The following is a 22,549-nucleotide window of genomic DNA, read 5'->3' on the forward strand; positions in this document are numbered from 1 at the left end:
CCACTGGACCTACTGTGCATTGGACATCAACCAAAACTCCATTTATCACCTGACCTTCATAAGCCCCTACTTTACCTTGATAGCCACAATTTTTTTTAGAATCTCCCCAAATTCAGAACCAATACCCAACAAACCCCAGAAAGTCTGATTGTTTCCTTTCCCCCAGCATACAGTTACCCTTGTAAAAGGCCTTTGGGGAGAGACTGCAAGAAAGGCTAACAGTGAATTTAGATATTTTATCAAAGTCCTTCCTCTAGGAAAATTCAGCCTGATCCAGTTTTATGTTCCTTCCACCATTATCCTGCACCCTTAAAGTCCATTCCCACACATATTCTCCAGACTTCTGCTTGAATGAACTGGTAAATTAAGCTCTTTTGCAGTGTTGCACACATCTTGGATTTTACTTTCTTCTTCCCTTCTAGGAGCCTGCTTTGCCTTAATAAGTCTGATTATACATCTAGAGGCAACTATTGGTAGGTCCTGAAGGACATCAGGATTGTCTTGCCTGGCATTTCCTTCAGAGAAAGTCACTGCTGGTTTAGCAGACAATGAAGGATTAATTTTCTCAGTGAAAGGTGGCAAAAGTAATATTTCAGGGAGTGGCTGTGTGAGTTCATCTTCTGCTGAGGATAAAGAGACTACTTCCACAGAAGATAAAAATCCTTTCGAATCTGAGGGTTCAAAGTCCTTAGCTTCAATAAGGTCCTCCCTCACATCCCCATCCCAAGTTTCAATATTTCAGTAAAGACTTTTTAATTATCCTAATTAATGCCCTTACTTTAACTACCAACACCTTCTGATGATGAGACTTGAATTTTTTTATTGTAATTCAATCATCTTCTAATGAGGGCTGCAGTTTGATTTTCTACAACTTGAGCTCTGTGGCTGCTGGAGAGATCTATTCCAGGGCACACTTAGAAACCTTTAGACTGTTTGTGCACATCTGGAGATGTTTAGTTTTATAACTAAGTTCATTGTTGTCCTTTACTGTATTCTGAGATGCTAGAAGTTGGTTAACTTTATCTTGAGTTCATTCCTTTCCTTGGTTAATTTATCCAGAGATGCTAAGAGCAACCAGCTAGCAATATCATTTTCCTTATTTTTCTACAAACTGTCAGAAGTTTGATATGCAGGGTCACCAAATCCGTTGCCTCCCACAATTGGTTAATCAGGATAATCAAATGTGTCTATCTCCTTAAGTCCGTAAAATACTTCACACCATGGGCTTTTAGTAATCCCCAAGATCCCAGGAGAGACTTGAGTACTGGAGAGGCTTTGGGAACTTTGGGTGTTGGTAATTTGGAAAGCCTATTCCAGATACTTAAGAGATTCGTCCTTATACTTCTGTTGCTCTAAACCACTCCTGGTACCAAAATCTGTATTATTCAAGGTTCTCTAGAGTAATCCAATATTGTTCAGTCTACCAGGCTGGACATCTCAGCTGGTCTTCAGTATATGATGAAATCTCTTAGATGTAGGCTGTAATGCCAGACAAGAAATGGACACTCTAGTGAGATGGAAGCAAGCAGGCAAAGTGCAAAAGCTTCCTTGTTCCATGTCCTATACAGTGCATCATCTACTATAGAATATACAGGCTTCCAGCAAAAGGCATGGACCAGATTACGGATGGATTTTGCTATTTCAAAAAATCTGGATTAAATGTGTGTCTTCTTACCTCAAAGATCTGGATTAGAAGTAGGTCTTTCTAATATTCCTCATGTGTGTGATCCATTTAGGGGTACAGTTAATTCTAGATGTCACGTTGCTAGCCATGAATACCCATGGCACTTACCAAACTATTTCAGAAACAAAGTTTCTAATAGTCTGTGACTTTAGAACATATTTTTCAGTACTGTCATTTGAGTTACTTAAGCAAAAATTTACAATTTTACACTACCATGGCTTTGTACCACCTTTTATTTAAGGGCACCTTAATTCTTGTTTTTTTCTGTCGAAGCAAGGCTTATCTTATAAATGAGTGAAGACTAGAACAGGACCATAGCCAAGTAGAAGACAAACTGTCTTTTCTTCAGACTACTTGTGTTGTGTGTGGGGTCTGAGAGTCCACACAAAGTGAAATCTTTTTTGAACTGGACAGCAAAAACTGAACAGTCAAGAACAACAGTACAGATCGCAGAGCTGACTACATCCCTGAACGTTCATTTCAGCAAGTATTTAAAGCACAAACTCCATAAACTATGCCGAGTTACAATTACGTTTTCCCATCTATCAAGATTCAAAGATTAGGGACTTTCCTAGGAACATTTCCTTGTGGTACACTTTCCTGGCCTTCATTGGTTGGTTTGCTCACCTGTAGCAGGGTTGCTCAGCTTTCATGTCTCAACTTGCCAACCAGGATCTCAGGGATGTCAGTTACCCAGGAAGGTCTCGGGAGATCTTGGGAACTTAAACTTTTTTTACTCTGCTTTTCAAGATGGAACTTTTACTCAAAATGGCTTCACTTTGGTTCCTTCTTACACTTGTAAGCCAGTACTAAGAGCTAACGGTTGCTTACAGCTTGTTGGTTGGGGATTACTGACAGATGAATGGGTGAGTTAAAGGCTACTCCCTCAATGAAGACCCCATCTCAGTATGAGCAGTGAGCCACAAACTACATCCTCAGAGCTCCCTTCGTGACTTGCAAGTAGCCTCACTGATTAAGAGTCTCTCTCACTAGCAATTGTCACTGCTCATATAACCTTAAGAAGGTTATATAAAGGATTCTAAAGGATCTTATAAGTTCAAGAGCTTACTATTTTTTTTGCTATTTGTATCATAACTGAAAATCCTCTAGTCAAGAGTTGTAGTTAGATTTTTCCTGCCTGGCCCACAGTCAGGACAAATCTCTCTTACCCGCCAGTCCCATAGTCGCTCAGACCTATCCAAGAAAGCACAAAAAAGACTTATATTATTTCCAAACTGTATGGCCGTGGCAGGCTTCTTATTATCTACTTCTATCTTAAATTAATCCATTTTTATAAATCTATACTTTGCCATGTGGCTCGTGGCTTACCAGTACCTTAGATCTTGTCATGGCAGTGGCTGGCAGTATCTCTCTCCTCAGCCTTCCTGTTCCCAGCCTTCTCCTCTTCCTTGTCCCGCCTACCCTATGCTTCCTGCCTGGCTACTGGCCAATCAGCACTTTTTTTTTTATTTTAACCAATCGGAGCAACACATTTGACATACAGAACATCCCACAGAAAAGAGTGTTTAACTCTGAAATTCTGAGGAAATAAGTACACACACACACACACACACACACACACACACACATACATATATATACACGTGTGTGTGTGTGTGTGTGTGTGTGTGTGTGTGTGTGTGTGCTTATTATCAATATTGTTCATTTTTTCAAAGGGGCAACCCTTTGGTTGATCCTGTATATTCTGTTTGCTATTTCATTAAGTTCTTCCAAAGGTCTTTATTGTTTCTTGCCACTTAGTGCTTTAGGGTATAGTCCACCATACTTTGCAAGCCCTACCTAGCAGGAGTGGATGGAGGATCTGGTGATAGTGCACCCACAGTCAAGAAGCGAAGAATGATGAATGCTGGTGCCCCTGTGGTGGTCTGAATGAAAATGACCCCCATAGACTCATAGGGAGTGGAATTATTAGAGTAGGTGTGGCCTTGTTGAAGGAAGTATGCCACTGAAGGGTGAGCTTTGAAGTTTCAGAAGCCCAAGCGAGGCCCAGTGACTCACTGTCTCATCCTGTTGCCTGCCGATCCAGATATAAAACTCACAGCTATCTCTCCAGCACCATATCTGCCTGCATGCCACCATACTTCTCACTGTGTTAATAATGGATTAAATTCCAAACTATAACTCAGCTCCAATTAAATGTTTTTCTTTATAAGAATTGCTATGGTCATGGTGTCTCTTCACCAGAATAGAAATCCTAAATAAGCCAGTTTCTTTTCTCCTTTGTATTTGTCTGGCAGTTAGGTTAACTCTTCTTATCTCAATTAACCTAATCTTAATAATCCTTAGCAGGAATGCCCTAAGGCTCGGCTCTTAGATGGCTCTAGATCCTTTCATACTAACAATCAATATTAACCATCTCAGTATCTAGAAATTTACAATGGTTACAGCTGTTTGATGAGTTATTCTGACTAATGTTTAGTTTCAAAATTACTTTACCATATATATCAGAATAGCTTGCATTTGATTAACAGTTTTACAGCTGTTAACTGTAAGTCTGTGGGTGTCTTTATCATTGTGCAATGTTTCTTGCAGAGAACAGATAACCAGATTTAGTTTTTTAATCCTGTCTGCCAGTTTGGGTCTCTCTACTGGTGAACTGAGGCTATTTACCTTTAATGTCATTAGTTAAAGACTTTTTCTTAGTTTTAATCACATTTAATTATATAGTTTCCTAATTGATACATTTTTGTTGGGTATCATTAGCTCGACTTTGATCATGCATTCCTCTTTTGAAATGTATTCTGTTTTTCTTCTCTGTGTAGAATATCCCTTTATTACCTTGTGTAGTACTAGTATGATGGCTATGAACTTCCTGAGCTTGGCAATATTTTTTTTTCACAAGTTTTAAAATACAGCTCTGCTAAAAACAGCAGTATTTATTGGTAGTTATTTACTGCCAAGGCTTACAATGTATTATCTCATGCTTTTCTAGCTTTGTAGTTTCAGGTGAGAGACCAGATGTCATTGAAATGTCAAACTTTGTGCTTGATTACAAATTGTAATATTATCCCTTTACATTTATAACATCTTGACTGATACATGCCATGGGGAGAGTATTCTGTGGTTGAAATGGTTAGTGTTCATTGTCGTTGACAGGATCTGGACAAGCTAGGAGATGAGTCTCTGAATATACTCGTGAGATTACCGTGGTTAACATAGCTTCTGGGTAAGCGTGTAGGGTTTCCTTGATTAGATTAATTGACTTGGGGAAGCCCACCCACTGTGGGGGACACCATTCCCTGTATGGGATGCTGGACTCTTTAAAAAGGAACAGCTGAGCTGGGCCCAAATATTCCTTGCAGTCTGTTTCTTGATTGTGGACGCAGCTCCCTTAGGCTTCTGCTGCCTTGATGGAATTCCCCACCATGATGTACTGTGACTCTAAACTGAGCCAAAACAAACACTTTATTAAGTTTCATCTTTATGTTCTTATTTATGCACATATGTGTGTGTTTGCTTGCCTGTATTTGCTCCACATGCATGCAGGCCCTTTTGGAGGCTAGAAGATGGAGTTTGAACACCTAGAAGTGGAGTTACAGTCAGTTGTGAGCCACACCATGTGGAATCTGGAAACTGAACCTCATCAAGAGTAGTAAATTCTCTTAACTGCTAAGACATCTCTCCAGACCCTAGTTAGCTGTTTTTGTCAGGGTATTTTATCACACAAAAGGCAAATTAACTAAAACCCTGGTCATGCTTTTTTGTGTTGTAAATGCCTCATACCTCAATATTTATTTGGGTAATTTTCCACTATAATTCACTCAATGGTTTTCCTACGCATTTAATTTTATCTCACATCCTTCTGTACTGTACATGTTTAGGTTTAGTGTCTTTACCTTTTATTAAGGTTCCTGGATTTTGTGGCCATCCTCCCCTCCAAAATTAATATTTGAATATTGGATTTCATAACCTCGTGCTCCATCCTTGGTATTGTTCCTACTCTGTGTTGAGTCTATTGGTGATATTTTCCAATGTTGTTTTTATTCAACTGAGTTTTTTTTCACTTACAACATTTCCGTATCTTTTCTTCCACCTGAAAATCTGTTTCCTTCCTGAATTTTTCTTCCATCTTCCTGATGTTTTCATCTGTGTTAGTTGTGGTGATATTGTGTCCCGCAATATATTGTGGACCCTTATAAACTTATCTGGGGTCAGAGAACAGAACAGCTACTAGACAGAAAATGGTGGCACGCACCTTTAATCCTATAATTGGGAAGCAGAGATCTATCCCGATCTCTGTGAGTTCAAGGCCACTCTGGAAACAGCCAGGCTTGGTGACACACACCTTTAATCTCAGGAAGTGATGGCAGGAAGCAAGAAGGTATATAAGGCATGAGGACAAGGAACTAGGCTTTTTAAGCTTTTAGGCTTTGGAGCAGCAGTTCAGCTGAGATCCATTCAGATGAAGACTCAGAGGCTTCCAGTCTGAGGAAACAGGATCAGCTGAGGAACTGGCAAGGTGAGGTTGAATATGGCTTGTGCTATTTCTCTGATCTTTCAGCATTCACCCCAAAACCTGGCTCTGGGTTTGTTTTTATTAATAAGACCTTTTAAGATTCATGCTACAGTTAGTTCTCTCGACTACTTTGTTGAGGTTTTACTGTGCGTGGATGACTTTCCTTTTCAGATCCTAGTTTGAATCCATCTTGATCTGTACTCCTTCAGGCTATTAATCATTTTACTAGTAAAGTTTTAAAATACCATCTTCTGTATTTACACGTGTTTATCACTAGATGGCAATCTTGTCCAGGCAACACAAGTGCCTGCTTTAAGTCCTCATAAATTAAGTATGGTTTCTTTCAGGGGTAAATGCTGAATATGTGGTTTTTAGACTGTTATAATCAAAGAAAGGGGACAGTTTATTTGTGTAACATCATTGCTTATGACTTATTCCTGTTCATTCCATTTTGTTCTGTATCTTCCTGACAAGTTCATCTTTTGCATAATGATGTTTTTTTAAATCATCTCTGCTACTAACCTCTTATTACTATATTGCTTATTATATATTAACATCTATCTATTAGAAAAGAAGTTTTGAAAGAACATTTAATACTGCTGGATCTTATTAAACTTGGAGTCCTTGCTAGTTGTCCAAAATACATTTTCATTTTAACTGGGACATAGATTACCTTATGTTATAGTTCATATCTAATCTCATATATGTAATAATATAATATATAATATGTAAAGCCTAGAATATAAAAGAGTCTATAAATAATATGATAATTTAACTGGTCATTTTTTAATTATAAATTTATATATCAATTACAGAGGGCTGGATATGCTTTGACAAATTAAATTTACCAAACTCATTAAAATTGTAGGCATATAAAAATAAGTAATAATACTGTAAGACAGTGATAAAAGCTTTAATTATATTAATACTTAAAGTTGTATTCACATTTACTTTTTAAATTATCTTTTCAATTATATGGACATAAGACTAACTTTAAAAATACTTTTTATGACTGGATATGACGTATTATGAGCTAAAATAAATTATTTTCCTTTCTTTTCAACCTTTTTTTTTGTCCTTTATGGGTATTATGATCTAAAATAAATTATTTTCCTATCTTTTCATCCTGTTTTAGTCCATTCTGGCTTTTGCAGCAAAATGCCATGAGCTAAGTATAAATAGAGATGTATTTATTATAAACAAGAAACATTTATTTCTCATAATTCTGGAGTCTGGGAAATCCAGTATTAAGACATCAGTTAACCCAAGCATCGGTTTGGTAAATAAAGCACTCTCTGTTAGTGTACACATGGCATCTTCTCACTATAATTATCATAATAATCACATAAGAACAACTTTAAAGGACACATTCCATTCTTTTTCATTTAAATTTATTTATTTATTTTACATCCTGACCTTAGTTTCCCCTCCCTCCTCTCCTCCCATTCCCTCAACCCACCTCTCCTCTGCACTGTGTCCCTGCCTCCATTCACTCCTCCTCTGTTTCTGCTCAGAAAGGGGCAGACCTCCCATGCAACAAAGCATAGCATATCAAAAGTTGCAGTAAGACTAGTGGCTCCCCTTGTATTAAGGCTGGGGCAAGGCAATGCACAGTAAGAGGAATAGGGTCCCAAGAGCCACCCCTGCTCACATTGTTGTTAGGTTCTGGAGAAGTCCCACAAAAAGGCCATTCCATGTATGTAATCAGCAAGAGTGATCATTATCTTGAGAAAGATCCCAGTATACTGTGACCGACCATTCTACACAAAGGCAAAATGGCAATGACCCTGAAAGATGCCTACAGGTCCTTTTAAGCATAGACAAGGGGAGGTCCTAGAGCAGTTATGTCATTTTAGATATGACTGGCTTAAGTAAGTGACAATCCTATTAGTACATTCTAATTGGCCAGGCTAGTCATGGGCTGATCAGGGCTACAGTTTTCCATTTGGGGGCAGGCCTGGACAAGTCCCAGGCCTTGTTCTTACTTAGTTATCACCTTGAGCTTGCTGAGTATGGCTCTGGCTGGCTTGATACTCCATGTACCAGCCCTCCTCACCCTTGCTGTCAGGGGTAGGGGGTGTTGGAGAGTGACTGTCCTTTGTTCTTGGCTCTCTTAGAAACTGCTTGTTTAGTCTCAGGAAACTGGAATAAAAGCCTGATCTTGGAGAAAAGACTGAGCAACCTTTTATGATATTTGCCCGGTTCTCTCAATTGTTTGGAGTCCCATAAATAGACCAAGCTACACAACTTTCATATATATATATATATATGAGTAAGTCCCATGCCGGCTCCCTGGTTATTGGTTCAGACTCTGTGAGTTCCTATGAACTTGGTTAGTTGTTTCTATGGGTTTTCTTGTGATGTTCTTGACCCCTCTGACTCCTACAATTCTTCTTTCCTTTCTTCAGCAGCATTCAGCCTAATGTTTGGCTGTGGGTTTCTGCATCTGTTTCCATCAGTTACTGGATGAAGGCTCTCTCACCAATCTGACATTTCTTCAATGGTGTAGCCACTTAAGTTGCCCATGCTCATGTAAGCAATACTAATTAATTAATTCATTGGTTTACTAAGACTTGAGTGAAAAAATTTCTTTCACCTTTTTTTAATTGGTTTTCTGTTTGGAGAAAAAGACTTTGTCTTCCCAAGGAAAAATTAACACAACAGTGCTTGGCCAGTTTTCACCAAAAAGTAATTACCAATACTTGAGAATAAAGATATGTTTAATCTGATTTAAGCATCACACTGCATATGCATACAGAAATAGCACAGTACCCCACTAAAGAAATACATATAATTTCTGTGATTTGCTGTAATTAGTTTAAAAATAAATTTAGGAAAACCATAAAAGAAAAAGACCCTTGTCAGCAAAAATAAATTGTTCTAAAGCTTGTAAAAATGGTTTACAATTCTATGTACAATTATTTCAATTCACTAATTTTAGAAGCTTAAGATAAATATTTGCCCATCCATTACTTTAATTCCCTTCAAATCCACTTGATACATATGGCCTGGCCACAGCATAGTCATTGAAAATGCAGTACAATGATATATATTTAAGTAAATGTGAATTAGAAATTTTTATTATAGAAATGTATTTTAAATTATTTAAAATTTCTCTCAAAAACATTTTATGAAAATTTTCAAATAGTTATCAGAACTATTAATGGTCCAGCAATTCCATCATAGGATTTCTAATCAAAGGAAACAAAATTGATATATTAAGATAATATCTGCACTACCATGTTTGCTGTAGCAGCATTTATAGCAGTCAAGAATGGAGGCATGTACCTATTACTGATGAAAAGATCAAGAAAATGTGGCCCATATACTCTATGGAATACTATTAATGCAAAATGCAAAAATGGATGAAACTGGAGATCGCTAGAATTAAACCATTCACAGAAAGACAAGTACCTTGTGTTGTATGACAAGACTTTTCTGCATCCACTTCTATCAGTTATTGGTTTTGAGTTCCAGCACGACCTTTAGGGTATTTGACCATCTGATCACCAGACTAGGTCAGATCAGGCTTTCTCTCGACCATTGCCAATAGTCTACAGAGGATGTATCATTGTGGATTTCTGGGGACCTGTCCAGAATTCTGCCTATTCCTGTTCTCATGTGGTCATCATTTATCATGGTCTGTTATTCCTTGTTCTCCCTTTCTGTTCTTGATCCAGCTGGGATCTCCTGCTCCCCTAAGCTCTCTTTCCCTCGAACATTGCCTTTCATTACTCCCACTGTCGTCCAGGTTGTTCATGTAGATCTCATCCATTTCTCTGTCATTGGGTGATCCCTGTGTCTTTCCTAGTGTCCCATTTTCTAGGTAGCCTCCCTGGAGTTATGTAGCAGTCTAGTCATCTTTGTTTTACATCTAGTATCCTCCTATGAGTGAGTACATACCATGTTTGTCCTTCTGAGTCTGGGTTACCTTGCTCAGGATGATTTTTTTTCTAGATCCATTCATTTGCCTGCAAACCTCATGATGTCATTGTTTTTCTCTGCTGAGTAGTACTCCATTGTGTATATGTACCATATTTTCTTTATGCATTCTTCAGTTGAAGGGCATCTAGGTTGTTTCCAGGTTCTGGCTATTACAAACAATGCTGATATGAACATAGCTGAGCAAATGCCCTTGATGTAAAATACCCTGGAGTTACTCTAACTAAGCATGTGAAGGACCTATCTGACAAGAACTTTAAGTCCCTGAAAAAAGAAATTGAAGAAGATGTCAGAAAATGGAAAGATCTCCCATGCTTATGGATAGGCAGGATTAACATAGTAAAAATGGCAATCTTACCAAAAGCAATCTACAGATTCAATGCAATCCCCATCAAATTACCAACACAATTCTTCACAGACCTGGAAAGAATAATACTCAACTTCATATGGAAAAACAAAAAACCCAGGATATCCAAAAGAATCCTGTACAATAAAACAACCTCTGGAGGCATCACAATCACTGACCTCAAGCTCTACTATAGAGCTATCCTAATAAAAACAGCTTGGCACTGGCATAAAAACTGACATGTGGACCAATGTAATCAAATTGAAGACCCTGACATTAACCCTCAAACCTATGAACATATAATTTTTGACAAAGAAGTCAAAAATGTACAATGGAAATAAGAAAGCATCTTCAACAAATGGTGCTGGCATAACTGGATGTCAACGTGTAGAAGGCTGAAAATAGATCCATATCTGTCACCGCGTACAAAACTTAAGTCCAAGTGGATCAAAGACCTCAACATAAATCCAGTTACTCTGAACCTGATAGAAGAGAAAGTAGGAAGTACTCTTGAACTCATTGGCATAGGAGATCACTTTCTAAACATAACACCACTAGCACAGACTGAGAGAAACAATCAATGGGACCTGTTGAAACTGAGAACCTTTTGTAGAGCAAAGGACAAGGTCAACAAGACAAAGTGACAGCTTACAGAATGGGAAAAGGTCTTCACCAATCCCACATCTGACAGAGGGCTGATATCCAGAATATATAAAGAACTCAAGAAATTAGACATCAAAATGCCCAACAGTCCAATTAAGAAATGGACTATAGAACTAAACAGAGAATTCTCCACAGAGGCTGAAAGACATTTAAGGAATTGCTCAACATTCCTAATTATCCAGGAAATGCAAATCAAAATGACTCTGAGAGACCACCTTACACCTGTCAGAATGGCTAAGATCAAAAACACAGAAGACAGCTTATTCTGGAGAGGATGTGGAGCAAGGGGAACTCTCTTCCACTTCTGCTGGGAATGCAAGCTTGTACAGCCACTTTGGAAATCAATATGGTGCTTCCTTACAAAATTGGGAATCTATCTCCCCCTAGACCCAGCTGTAGCACTCTTGGGCATATACCCAAGGAATGCTCAATCATACCACAAGGGCATTTGCTCAGAAATAGTTACACAACACTAAGCAACCTCATCAATTTATGCATTCTGCATTCTAAAAGAGTATCTCATAGAAACTGAAAGTAGAAGGTGTAGATGTAACTGGCTTGTTAAATAAGAAACACAGAACTGATTGCAGAGTTAAAAACCACAAGGTCAGAGCAAGAGCGGAAAACCTTACCCTTCACTGCTTCTGCTGTTCTTCCTCTCCGCCAGAGACCTACTTCTGTGCGTCCTCTCTATTTAAAAACTTTCTGTCCTGTTTTCTCATTGGTTGTAAACCCAGCCACATGACTTCCTCATCACTGCCTGTTTGTACAGACCTCCAGGTCTTCTATGGTTGGTATTGAGATTAAAGGCATGTGTCTGCCATGCTGGCTGTGTCCTTGAACACCCAGAGATCCGCCTAGCTCTGCCTCCTCAGTGCTGAGATTAAAGGTGTGCCCCACTACTGCTCAACTTCTGCTCTGGCTTTCTCTGACCACAAATAAAATCACATTTCAATACAAATAAAACATCACTATAAGAAGGTGAATATCAGAGTCTGGAAAAGACACACCAGAGGACAAAATAGTCCATCAGGTTACAGTTGCAAAAAGTATTTTTGTTGTTGTTGTTTTGTTGTTGTTTTTCAAGACAGGGTTTCTCTGTGTAGTTTTGGTGCCTGTCCTGGATCTCGCTCTATAGCCCAGGCTGGCCTGGAACTCACAGAGATCTGCCTGGTTCTGCCTCCAGAGTGCTGGGATTAAAGGCTTGTGCCACCATCTTCCGGCAGCAAAAAGTAAAAAGTTTTAATGTACCATTTTATAGGCACAATATAACAGGAATATACTCCATATTACAAAAGAGTGGGAAGTAAGGATTTTGAATGCTTAATTATGAGAAAGGAAAAAAAAACAAAAGAGCTCATTGAACATTGTACTATACACACACACACATATACATTACATGCTACTCCATAAAGACATACATTTTTGTTTTATGTGCTGATTTACAAATATATTAGTTAACGATACAACAAATGTTTGATAGGATTCTAACACTAAAAATCATCTATGTATCTGAATCCCCAATGACTTTTTATATAATTATATCTTCTCTGGGTTAATGTTTCTTCAGAAAATTATTTGAAGTTTTACTCTGTATGATTTCAACGTTTTTTTTTTTTCTTAAGATTTTTTTTTTTTTTGAGAATACAAGCAGATACTACCATGCCTGACTTTCAAGGTGTATTCAGAAACATTTTCTTTATCTTATGGGACCCTGTGTACCCATAAATGCTTATGTGTTCTACAAGATTCTGTGGGTTACCAGTTGCCGGCTACCTGAGTTATCTCAGTTTCCTTATTATTTTGTCACATTCTTACCTTTGCCAATCATAGATGAATGTGGCTACAATATTTCCAGTGAAGATGTGGACCTTGCTACCTCATGTCTCAGTATGTGATAAGAAGTATATTTCGTACTTAAGATAAAATATATCAGTACATTTTAAAGAAATAGTTGGAACTCAAAACTAGACAGGGCTACTCTCAGATTTTATAACTTAATCCTTAATTGTGCCTAGTGGGTGGTAATCTAACATATTTGTCTGTTCAACTTCTTGTTACAGAGGTTGGATATTCTTTACAAAAAGAATGTCATGGGAATTTCATTCCCTGAATTCTCATGCCTTAATCCTAATAAACAATTATTTTCATCTTCATCTTCGTCCAAGATGACTGATAGCTGGAAGGATGACTCCTTTGGAAAAGACCTTGATGAGTCTTGACATCTAGGACTCCTAATATGCAAGAAAAATTCACCAGAAAATATCCTGCAGAATCACCCATCGGAGTGATCAAGGTAGAAAAAAATACCAAGTGAAGGAGTTACAGTGAAGTGATCTACTAATCTCGGGTTTGCCTTGCGTTTTCTCTGCCGTCTTAACTTCAGTTTTGGCTTTCTCACCCACCTCTGAGTGTCATCTTGACCTGACTTACTTATTGTCAGGAACTAAGATGGGTAGATAGATACCAGAGCTCCACAATAACCTTTAGAGATAACATGTTAATTTACGCTTGAGTGAATGAATACTTTGTAAGGTAAATAAATGCAAAGGAAGTATATGCAATTTTACACAAGACACGCAAATCTTCACCTTAAAATATCTATTCCAAATGGAGTCCTTTTACTTATTTATAACCGAAGTCCTACTGTCTCTGTTACTGTGGCTGTGGTGAAACACCATGACTAAAAGCAACTTGGGGAAGACAGGATTTATTTCACTCACACTTTGATGTAACAGTTATTATCAAAAGCAGCGAGAGCAGGAACAGTAAGGAGCCTGGAGGCAGGAGCTCATACAGAGTCCATGGAGTGGTGATACTTACTGGCTGGCTCCACATGGCTTGCTCAGCCTGCTTTATTATAGCACCAAGGACCACCAGCCTAGGGGTAGCCCCACTCATAATGGGCTGGGACCTCCACACCAATCAATAATTCAAAACAATGGCCTGTGTGCTTGCCTACTGCCTGATGATATAGAGATATTTTCTCAGTTGAGGCTCTCTTCTCTTTGATGACTCTAGCTTGTGTCAAGTTGACATAAAACTAGCAGCATCTCTAATGTTTTCTCTACTTCATAAAAATAACGACATTCATTTAAAGATTATTCATGCTTCTATTTATAACCCTTTAAAATTTTTAGCTATTTTTAGGTAGAAGGCTTTGTAAATTATTAGAAATTTTTATTCTAGTTTACTAAGTCAGAGAATAGCTATATGTGAATATCAAAATAATAATGTATATACTTCTTAGGGATTTTTATGGAATGCCTACCAATAGGAGGTTTGAATATAGTCAATATTTTATATATATATATATATATATATATATATATATATATATATATATATATATATATATAAAACAGTTATTTATTAAATTCACAGTTATCTTGAATTAAGAAATTGGGTAGCTTATACTGTGTACAAATAAACCTCCCTAACGTTCAAAATAGGTGTTAAAATTAACAGAATAAAATTTTGACAATGTGTGGGCATCTTGCTCCTTACCCCATATTTCTCAACTAAGAAGTTTCAACTGTGTAAACTTTGATCTAGACTCGCCTCATACTAACTGGAAAAAAATCATAATCTAAATTGTGAGTATATTTAAGTCTGAGTAAGAGAGTTTATTCAATCAAATCACATTTCAACCCTTATGAAAATGTCATGGGATAACCTCTCTCCAGGGACTTAGAACAGCAGTGAATGTGTGAAAAGCATTTTGTTAAAGTATGAAGAGGGGCCAAGATCCACTTCTCCAAAGAGAGTACAGCCTGGAGATTTATCCTGGAAAACATGTTGCTGTATACAAGAGGTAGATCTACCCTTGTATTAGCCAAGAGTTCATCTTCATTCAGTATTCAACTACCCACTTGCCAGTAAAACAATCCCAGCCAATTGATTTGTTTGTAGATGATTTGAGTCCTTTATTTAAATATGTGTATATTTGTGAATATTTCTTTAAGAAAAAACATTATGTTGTATGGTTTTCAAGCCAACAGTGGAAATGCATACATGAAGGGAGTGATGTTCAGGTACAATAGCATTAAATAGGCATTCAGGTAAGCTTATGGACTGGAAGATTCATGAAGTAAGGAGTGGATCTTGGCTTTCTTTGTATAATTTTTGCTCTCAATTGCCCAAATAATATATTACACTTCTCAGCTTCTTAATTAGTATCTAATACATTAATAAAATTGATGTTATTATTATGTATCTACTTAGATATGTAAACTTGTCAAATTAAGAACTAAGAGTTTTGTGAAGAGTCAAAAGAATTAGGACTGAGTTTTAACTCTGGGGCCAGAGTTGCCAGACATTATAACCTTTTAGGAGGGTCATTTAGTAGATAGAGGTTTAAACCTTACCGGGTCACTATATGCTCAAGAGTTTCTAGTTACCGCCAGGCTGTACTATTAACCTCTCCCATTAGAGTCAATTCCTGTTAATCACTGAAAACACCCCTCTGGCCTTAAGCTATTAACATTTGTGGCCGTTATCCACTCTTACTCTGAGTGTGTTCTACTTTTATCCCATTTAAACCCAACCTATCTTCTCTAATATGTTCTATGTGTCGTCTCTAAATTTCTTTGATGGATATCACAAAGACCAGGGAGCATAGGAAAGTCCAGATTGAGATTATAGAGATGTTGCAATTTAGTCTTTTCTTTTTTTAAATCCGTGTTATTTTTGCCTAAAATATCTGATAACTGTTGAAAAACAGACTTGTAGTTAAACATATTCACCTACAGGGTGCATGATAGCTCAGTGGGTGGGGGGGGAACTACTTTCTTAGCAAACATGAGGACTTGCGTTCAGACCCAGTACTTACTCACATAAAAATCCAAAGGGGTCCTTGTGTTCCAGTAATCTCAGTGGTGAGAGTTGAGGGCAGAGATAGGAAGATCTCTGGAGCTTGCTAACTCCCAATCTATCTGAAAAATAGGGGGCTCCAGTTCACTGACTCTGTTTCAAAGGAATAAGAAGGAAATGAATATTCTACTCTGGCTTCCATACATGTGCATGGACATATATGTCCACATACAACATGTACTCACACACAGCACAAACACACACAAATAGAAACAATGATCTTCTCCTGCAATAAATGTTAATGAGTAGTAAAAATATTTGTTTGTGATCATGAAAAAAATTGCATATCTGAACCTCATCAGAAAAATGTAAATAATTATCCTACTGTGTTAATGAATTTCTATAATAATTTAGTAATTTATGTAAAATTATCACAATTCAATAAATATCAACTATCAAAGTAATAACTGAATGTTGTTTGTGTTAATAATGCCTAGTTGTTACTGTGTTGTTATAACTTTCATGCTTTTGTTGAATGATAACTTGTTTGATTAAATTTTAAACTAAGAATATCCAGTTAGATATGGATTTTCATTAACTATTCACATATAATTTTCTCATTAAATGTCTCTATTTAGGAATATTGCTGGACACCTCTTTTATAGAATGCCTGACAGCATGGCTGCTGAAAATCTCCACTGGTTTGTCCAATTACACTTAGTTCTTTGTAGTAGATAACACATAGTAGTGTAGTCAGAAATTTTCCTGTGTCTGTCCTGCCTTGTCCATGGCCAGTCAGACCCAAGTAAACACACAGAGGCTTATATTAATTAAAACTGCTCAACCATTAGCTTTGGCTTACTACTGACTAGCTCTTACACTTAAATTCAGCCCATTTCTGTTAATCTGTATGTCGCCACATTTTCCATGGCTTTACCTGTGTGCAGGCTGGCATCTCCTGACTCAGCCTTCCTCTTCCCAGAATTCTCCTTGTCTGCTTATCCTGCCTGCCAACACTTCCTGCCTGGCTACTGGCCAATCAGCATTTTATTTATCAACCAATCAGAGCAACATATATTCACAGCATACAGAACATTCCATGACATAGTAGGGACCTGGGATTGCAACTTGCAGTTATGAAAATGAAGAACTAAGTAATAAAAAAATTGGATGGCAAATTATAGAGTCTTCAATTTGCTGTTCCAATTGAGAAGCTGGTGGGGAGGCCTGCCAGAGGAGTCTTCCCTACTGGCCTTAAGCTCTTGGTCTAATCAGAGTTTGTGGATTCTCTCTTCTTTTCTTTCATTACATTATTGCTTCTTACCCTATGGGTCCTTTTTGTATATATATTGGCTTCTGTTTTTTTTGTGCTTTTATTGGATTCCTTAGAGTGTAAATAAGTATGTATCTTCATCTTAATCTATTTCTTGTACTAGTTTTTGGTCTCGTTTCCTTCTGTTTGTTTTGTGCTGTTCCAACTTTTTTGTTTGTAATCTTTTTATATATTTATTTATATCATCCCTTAGACACATGTTTATATTCTAACGAGAGAATGAAAGGTGTTGGATTTGGATGGGAGGGAAGAAACAGTGAGTCGTAGAGAGATGGGAAACTATAATCAGAATTTGTTGTATGGAAAAAACAACTTTTCAATAAAAGAAAAGAAAAAGAGTGTGATGTAGTTATTATTTATACCTTACTAGGTCAATACTGGATTCCTGTGTTCCTTCCTATGTAAGGTGCCAGATATCAATGACCTTTATCAGATCTTACGATTGTAACCAATGCAGAAGCTCCTTACTGAGGCGTAACTACTGAGGACCAGCCCTGGACTGGAGGATCTCCACACCCCAAAAGATGAAAATATAATAGAAGAGAGAAATAACTGGAAGATATAGAGGATAGGATGCCACCATCTGTAGACAAACTGATATTGGTTGTCTAGTTCTAGTAGGAGGTTATGATTTGCAGACTGAAGTAGGTCAATAGCATGCCTTGCATAGGACTTGCCTGAGTTAGTTGAAATGATTGAAGAATGGATGCATATCTGACCTTTCTGTGTGTTGTGTGTCTTACCTTATTCAAATCTTTCCCTAAGAGGGTATATGTGTCCAAACCAATTTTTGAGCTGTATTAAAATTGATTACAATTAAAAAGGGGATAATGGTTAATTTTTATATGTCAATTTACTTGGACCCATTGCACAGGTATATTGTCAATCATTTTTATGGATGTTTATGTAAGAATGTTTATACATGTTACTAACATTGCTTTCTTTAAGTAAGGCATCTATCTGCCCTCAACAGTGTAAGTAGGTTGTGTTAAGTCAGATAAAGACTTGAGTAGACAGGAAAAGAAAGTCTTGACCTCCACAAAACAGAATTTTGAAGCACACAACTATTGTGCACATTTTTAATTTTGCATCCTGTATTATAATATTAACTGTTTTCCTTAAAATAAAGTGTGTCTTTTTTCAGGAGAGCTTTGGATAATAGGATAGACAATATCAAAGTACTTACTAAATATGAAGTATGTTCATACTAATTTTCTAGGAGAAAGTTCTATTTCATATGAAAGTAAAATGGTGATGATCATGTAGATGACAGTTACAACACAGGTGCATAAATTATAACTTACTTTATGACTTCACATTGTTATATTACCCTTAGCATTTTATGGGGCATCCTTCTTAGCTCCTATATGTTACTTATTAATGATTTGACCCACAAAAGTAGTGTGTACAATGAAATACTTCAATCACAAATCTAATAATTTTTGAGAAGTAAACAGCAATGTTTGCTCAGTAAGATTTACCTTTGACTTGGCCTGTAACTGTGGAAAATGCCCCCCTGTGTTAATGAATAGATTCAGTAAGTGTGGCCAAAACACCTGCCAAAAACACATTTAAAATGTTCCTTTCACAGAACTCCAAAATGAAGAGTGTTCAAAATGTTAATTTGAAGCAATAAAGGAACAAGCACATACCTTGTGCTAAATAGTGTTTATATAAAGTAGAAATTGAAATCAGTGAGGCTTAATTATGCAAATATTTTATGCTTTATTAAAAATTTATAGCATTAAAAAATTATGCTATAATTTTGGGTAAAGTGTTTGGATAAGGTATTATTAAAGTAAATGCATGTCTTGCTAGTTTTTGAAGAATAAAATTATTATTATTTATTATAAAATACCATAAAGTAGGAAATAGTGATCGTGAGAGCTGATATGACAAGCATGAGGCAAAAATGAATATTGTCCAAACTCGAGTATTTACTGTGGAAATAGAAGTTATTGAGAGTTTGCTGTTAAGTACTTCCTCTGTGATTGTTTGTTGGTCAAGCTCTCTATTCAAGTGTCTTTGTTTGCTTAATCCTCATGACATCTCTAAGGAGTGGATACGCCCATTCATTAATCTGTTCCACGTATCTCTCCTAAATCACAAGAAATGGCTTTTGTTGAAAATAATCTTTGGAATGTAAGGCCAGATGAATGCTTCATCTTGATTTTCTTTCTCTCTGTGGCATTTCAGTACTTTTAGTCACTTGGTGTGCAGGAAGGTGACTTCACTAAAGTTAAATTTGGAAAACATATATCTTGCATGTATTTATAATAGGAAACCTTGAAAGTACTAATCTAAAGGAAAGGAATACTTACTCAATTATGAAGTGATTATATATTTTTCCATATATAGAAAAAGTAGTACTGTTGTTTTCATTCTTTCGATGGTTCCTGTCTGAGTTCCTTACAAAGAAGCAGAGAAATTGTGTTGTGTTTTGTTTTATAATTATGCAGCAGTACAACTGAAGGACAAAACGGTGATAAACAGTGTAGGGGGGTACTTAGCAAAACCTACTTATTAAGATTCCTTTAAGCTTCAGTGGTCAGAACATTTCTTTCTTCCAGATATAGGGAGGATGTTTCTGGAATGAGGATTTTATGACCCACATCTGGGGAAGATCAACAGGGGTTTATGGTCCTCCTTAAAGGGGAAGAGAGGAAATGTGAGTGTGGCCTTCCTCCTATTTCCTCTAGCAATGTTAGGTATATTTGGGGTTACATATCTATAAGCCAAGGGTATGCATACATAGTTACATACTGTAGATATGCCATTACTTATTTAATCAATGTCTTACATTTTGAAATTTTATTTATTTATGATTTAAAAAACACTGTGATTTTTCTTGGCATGATTTTCCAAACATATATACATATATTTCAAAGTCTATGAACATGTTGCAAACGAATCTCTCTTAGAACTTTCCTCGAGCACAGCTTTCTTTGGACTACTCTTTCCTAGGTGCTGTTAGCCTTGTGTACTAAAGCTTCATTCGCCCTTTGTGCTATAGACATTTATTTTCCAGACACCACTTCTAATAGTGCTGTGCCCATGTCAAGACCATGATTCTTCCTAACAGTTTTCTCCATTGTTTTTTCTTCTGTGTTTTCCCTTCCTTCTTTCTTTCTTTCTTCCTTCCTTCCTTCCTTCCTTCCTTCCTTCCTTCCTTCCTTCCTTTCTTTCTTTCTTTTTTTTTCCCCAAATTTTATTATGTAGCTCAGAATGGTCTCAAACTCTTGATCTTCCAGTCTCTGCCTCCCTTGGGTACAGGGATTTCAGGCATCTATTGCCATGTCCAGCTCTTTTTTTTTTTTTAAACTTTCCACTCATCACTCAACCCCCAAAGCTAATGCCATTTGCTTTATATTTTTAATATTGCATTCACTACATATATCTTTTAGTAAGTTATTTACTGGTCCTTGACAAGTCACTCAGAATTTTGCTGGTTTAAAACATAAAATAATTTTGTGGGTTAGCAGTTCGGCTCAACTTAGTTCCGATTTCTAAGTGATATAGTCATTTGGAGGCTCTGTATGTGAGTGAGGGGGAGGTAAATGCTGAATCTCCTATATTAGTTTATTAGTTTCCTATAGTGCTACAGCAAATTACCCCAAATTTAGTGGCTTGAAGCACTACAAATTTATTATCTCATAATTCCACAGGTCAGATGTCTAGTGTCTAGATTGCTTGGCTGGTTCCTCTGTTCTGGATTTCATGAAGCCAAATGAAATGAGTTGTCCAGCTGGCTTTTGCAGAGAAAGGCTCTGGGAAGAATTTGCTGCCAAGCAGGTTCAGATTGTCCAGAGAGTTTGATTTCTCCAGTTCATAAGACTAAAGTCCTTTCTTCTGCAGTGCCTGCCATTTTTGGGATTGTCATTAGCCCTGTGAGCAATCTTTGTTCCATAGTTGTTGTATGTAGATTTCGACGTCTTAGCCTGTTTCAATTATTGAATTATTCTTAAGCTTGGAAAGTCTCTTACTTTCCATTCTGCTGATCCAACTTATTGCTTTTAAGTGAAACTCACTAGTCATGTAAAAGAAAGCACATCAACATCAGATTAGAAAGTTAAAGACTTACAGACGCAACTGAAATTTGTAACCTGCTACTTAGTGCCCTTATTGTAATTTTTCATACAAAATGATATACATGTATGTGTATTTATACCATTCTTTTGCTTTCAAGTTAGACTAAGAAGTTAAACCCATAGAAACAAAGTTAAATCAAACAAAAATATAAGAAACAAACAGAACTGGAATCATGAAAGCACAACTATCCTTAGGGTGAAATGAGTGAAGTTGGGCCTCATGTGGGTTGAATTAGGAGCAAAAGGAGTAGAGACTACTCTGTTTTCCAACACCCTTTGGATATGCAAACCTGCTTTCTCAATTCTAATTTTTGTTGGGCCACACCCTTCTCTTTCACAATCATCATCTTGCTGTAAACACCATCACAGAGAGACCCAGAGGTATGTTTTGTAAGTGATTCCAAATGTAGGTAAGTTCAGTAAAGATTAACCACGACTAGCTGTTACAGATGGTGTTGAGACCATGGTTTTTCCATTCCTGGAGACAGGAAAGTGGATGAGGTCTTGTTCATTTGTATGCTATATGGTTATAGCAGATTGAGGAGAATGAATTTTTGGAGAGAAATAAGTGACATTAAAATTTAAGTAAAAAGACAGAAAAATTTTAGGAGTATTTAAATGATATTTGTATATTTATAGTTAGTATACTGATTTATGTCTAGTTTTTGTAGGAAAATTTGTGGTTATGTTGACAAATGTGTATGTGTATGTGTGTAAAATACCTTATTTTGCTTTGATTTGTTGTCATTTATTAACGTAGTATAAAGATTTCTCAGATCTTAAGTGTTCTAACTATACACACCAAAAAGAAAATAATTGTGTGAAGTAACAGATAACAGTTTACTTGATTGTGATTATTACGTATCATACATATTCATAATTGAGTTATACATAAATATACATATAATTTTTAACTATGCCTCAGTATAGCTAAAAACAAGATTAATGTTTAATGACTACATTATGTTTTTTAAGTATGGAATTTGCTTAGCTATTGCTTTAATATTAGAGACTTAGTTTATTTCTAGTATTATAGTATTTTGGTTTGATGAACATCTATCCTTCTTTAGTGTGTTTGGTTCTATATTTTACATTTTACTTGTTTTGGTAGTTCTTTGAAGTATGTACTAGGTAAGGCAAATGTAACTACTTTTAAAGCTTCCCAATTTTCCCAAGTAATTATCAAGTTATTTCTCCAAGAATT

This window comes from Onychomys torridus, chromosome 6 (genome assembly GCF_903995425.1).
Source record: "Onychomys torridus chromosome 6, mOncTor1.1, whole genome shotgun sequence".
In the NCBI taxonomy this organism is placed as follows: Eukaryota; Metazoa; Chordata; class Mammalia; order Rodentia; family Cricetidae; genus Onychomys; species Onychomys torridus.